Source organism: Gastrolobium bilobum, unplaced genomic scaffold, assembly GCF_033153095.1.
Source record: "Gastrolobium bilobum isolate Gb01-03AN ecotype WA unplaced genomic scaffold, APGP_CSIRO_Gbil_v1 utg370742, whole genome shotgun sequence".
Classification (NCBI taxonomy): Eukaryota; Viridiplantae; Streptophyta; class Magnoliopsida; order Fabales; family Fabaceae; genus Gastrolobium; species Gastrolobium bilobum.
Genome location: NW_026897119.1, coordinates 23,027 through 27,145, shown reverse-complemented (window position 1 = coordinate 27,145; position 4,119 = coordinate 23,027).

The following is a 4,119-nucleotide window of genomic DNA, read 5'->3' as shown; positions in this document are numbered from 1 at the left end:
AAGGTCGGGAGATCACATGGCGGTTATTCGAGACATTGTTCTTGGATAACTACTTCCCTAGAGAGGCTAGGGAACAAAAGCAGAATGAGTACAACGATCTCAAGCAAGGGTCGATGTCTATTGACCAATACTTCTCAAAATTCAATGAGTTGGTGAAATACGCCAACTATGGGCGAGCCTTACCCACTCCGGCTGAAATGACCTCCAAGTTCCAATGGGGTCTTAATGAGAAGATGTCTCGGAAGATGTCAAATTGTGACATCCGGGAGTTCAGTCGGTTTGTAAACCAGTGTAGAAAGGTGGAGGAAGTGTATAAGGTGTCCCAAACCAAGAAGTCTTCTGAGGCCCAGGCACCTAGTTCCCATAAAGCAACGGGTTCAGGTTATTGGAAGAACAGGAAGGTGCAAGGCAAGAAGCTGAATGCGAATAAGCCCTTTGACTTGTTCAAAAAACCCGGTACTCAGAAGAATTTTGTTGATAGAGGACCTCCTCCCAAGTGCAAGGGATGTGGCAAAGAGCATAGAGGTCCATGTGCTACTGGTGAGGTGATTTGCTTTAAATGTGGAAGATCTGGTCACTACTCCAGGCAATGTCCTCAGAACGAAGCAAGGACTATGGCAGTTCAAGCTACTACTGTTCCGGTCTCTGTTGTTCCACCTATGCTAGAGTCTCAGACGGTTGGTAGAGTATATACCATGGACCGTCAACAATCGGAGAAGGCTCCGAATCTAGTGAAAGGTACAATTTACATTGATAATATGGATGTTGAAGTGTTGTTTGATTCAGGAGCTACACACTCCTGTATGTCTGATTTTATGGCCGTTGGTCTAAATTTGCAAATGTATGACATTCGCCCTCCAATGAAAGTGGTTACAGCTACTGGAGAGGAGTGTTATACATCCGTGTTGTGTAAAGATGTCGAATTCAAATATGAAGGCCGAGATTACGTGCTGGATTTTATTTGTTTACCTATGATCAGCCTTCAAGTTATCTTGGGTATGGACTGGTTGTCAAAGAACTGTGCTATGATAGACTGCTGCGGTAAAAGGATTGTGCTTGATGCTGATGATTCTGCTACTAGTTCTTCCCCATATCTATCTGTGTTGCAGGTTAGAAAGGCTTTGAGGGCCGGGGCATTGGGATATGTCTTTGTGGGGGGTTTAGTAGGCGGAAGTCATGAGGAGATTGGCACTATTTCCGTGGTGAGGGAGTTTGTGGATGTGTTTCCAGATGAAATTCCACAACTTCCGCCTCATAGAGAGATTGAGTTCACGATTGATCTATTGCCTGGTGTGGGGCCTATCTCTCTGGCTCCGTATAGGATGTCACCACCGGAATTAGCCGAGTTAAAGAAACATATTGAAGAGCTTTCGGCTAAGCAGTTTATCCGGCCAAGTGTGTCCCCGTGGGGAGCACCAGTCATATTTGTTAAGAAGAAGGACGGTAGCATGAGATTGTGCACTGATTACCGTCAGTTGAATAAGGTTACAATTAAGAACAAGTATCCTCTCCCTCGTATAGATGATTTGCTTGATCAGTTGAGGGGTGCTTGTGTCTTCTCAAAGATTGATTTGAGGTCGGGTTATCATCAAATCCGAATTAGGCAGGAAGATATTCCGAAGACTGCCTTCCGATCTAGATATGGACATTATGAGTATCAAGTAATTCCATTTGGACTCACTAATGCTCCTGCGGTGTTTATGGATTACATGAATCGCATATTTAAGCCGTTTCTGGATCAATTCGTGATTGTGTTTATTGATGATATCCTGATATATTCGAAGAGTAAGGAAGAGCATGAAAGTCACTTGAGAACTGTGTTGCAAATTCTCAGAGAGAAACAGTTATATGCAAAGCCTTCTAAATGTGAATTTTGGCTTTCTCAAGTGCAATTTCTGGGTCACGTTATCTCCGCTGAGGGAGTAGCAGTTGATCCTAGCAAGATAGAGGCAGTTGTTGATTGGGAGAGACCCAAGACAGTAACAGAAATAAGAAGTTTTTTGGGTTTGGCTGGTTATTACCGGAGATTCATTAAAGAATTTTCAGCCATGGTGTTGCCATTGACCCGTTTGACCCGGAAGGATACTCCATTTGTTTGGACACAAGAATGTGAAGAATGCTTTCAGAGCCTTAAGGAGAAACTGACGACCGCTCCGGTGTTAGTACTTCCCGACCCGGAAGGTGAATTTGAGCTATACAGCGATGCTTCCAAGAAGGGATTGGGATGTGTACTGATGCAAGATAGGCGAGTGGTAGCTTATGCATCGAGGCAATTGAAACCGCATGAAGAAAATTATCCAACCCATGACCTTGAGCTCGCTGCAATTGTTTTTGGGTTGAAACAGTGGAGGCATTTCTTGTATGGAATGCAATTTGCAATATTCAGCGATCACAAGAGTTTGAAATACTTGTTTGATCAGAAGGAGCTGAATATGAGACAACGACGGTGGACCGAGTTCCTAAAAGACTATGATTTTGAATTGAAATATCACCCTGGCAAGGCTAATGTTGTAGCTGATGCACTGAGCCGTAAATCTGTGAGCATATCAAGCATGATGATTAGAGATTATGATGTGATTGAGAGGTTCAGAGATATTCAATTATCTAAAATCTTTCCATGTAAAATTTGTGGCTTTGAAATCACAAGCATTGAGAATGAACTGATGACCAGAATCAAAGAAGCTCAGCTGCAAAATGAAAGTGCTAAGCGACTAAAAGGTCAGAGTGGTGTATCCTGCAATGATGAGGGTATACTATTATATCAGGGTCGTGTTGTTGTACCTAGGCAGTTGGCGGAGGAAGTAATGACAGAGGCTCATAAGGGTCATTTTACAGTTCATCCGGGAGCTACAAAGATGTATCAGGACCTAAAGATGAATTTCTGGTGGCCTGGTATGAAGAAAGATATTGCCGAATTTGTCTCTAAGTGTCTCATTTGTCAGAAGGTAAAGATTGAGCATCAAAAGCCTTCTGGTATGTTGCAACCTCTGGATGTTCCTGAATGGAAATGGGAGAGTATCTCCATGGATTTCGTAGTGGGATTGCCGCGAACACAGGCTAGTTATGATTCTATATGGGTGATTGTGGATAGATTGACGAAATCCGCACACTTTTTGCCAGTTCGGGTAGATTTCTCTGCGGAGAGATTGGCTAGGCTCTATGTGAAGGAGATTGTGAGGCTTCATGGGGTGCCTGAGAGCATTGTTAGTGATCGGGACCCGAAGTTCACTTCTCGCTTCTGGGGAGCATTGCAAGAGGCTCTTGGCACTCAGTTGAGACTGAGCACTGCTTATCACCCACAGACGGATGGTCAGACTGAGAGGACCATTCAGACGTTGGAGGATATGCTGAGGGCTTGCACCCTGGAGCAGGGTACTGCATGGGATCGATATCTCCCGCTGGTTGAGTTTTCATATAATAATAGTTTCCATGCTAGTCTGGGTATGGCTCCCTACGAGGCCTTGTATGGTCGCCGGTGTAGGACACCTACCTGTTGGTCTGAGGTTGGAGACACAGAGCGGTTTGGATTGGATTTTGTTCAGGAGACTACTGAGCAGATCAAAATGATTAGGGATCGTCTGAAAAAGGCTCAGGATCGTCAGAAAAGTTATTATGATCTCAAGCACCGGCCTCTAGAGTTTGAGGAGGGAGATCATGTGTTCCTGAAGCTGTCACCGGTTACGGGTGTGGGACGAGCCCTTGGAGTGAGGAAGCTGAGTCCGAGATTTATTGGACCCTACCAGATTCTTCGTAGGGTGGGACCGGTTGCCTACCAGCTTGCCTTACCTCCGCAATTGGCAAATTTGCATGATGTGTTTCATGTTTCTCAGCTGAGGAAATATGTAGCTGATCCTTCTCATGTGGTTCAACCTGATAATGTTGAGATCCGGGAGAATTTGAAGACTCCTATTGGGCCACTGAAGATACTCGAAAGAGATGAGAAGAAGCTGAGAAATAAATCTATTCCTATGGTGAAAGTCCAGTGGGAAGGAAGGACGCCTGAAGAGTCCACTTGGGAGCGGGAAGATGAGCTTCTCCGGCAATATCCTGAGTTTAAGGACAGGTACGTTCTTGATTTTGCGGACAAAATCGCTAAAAGGTGGGGTGACTATAATAGCC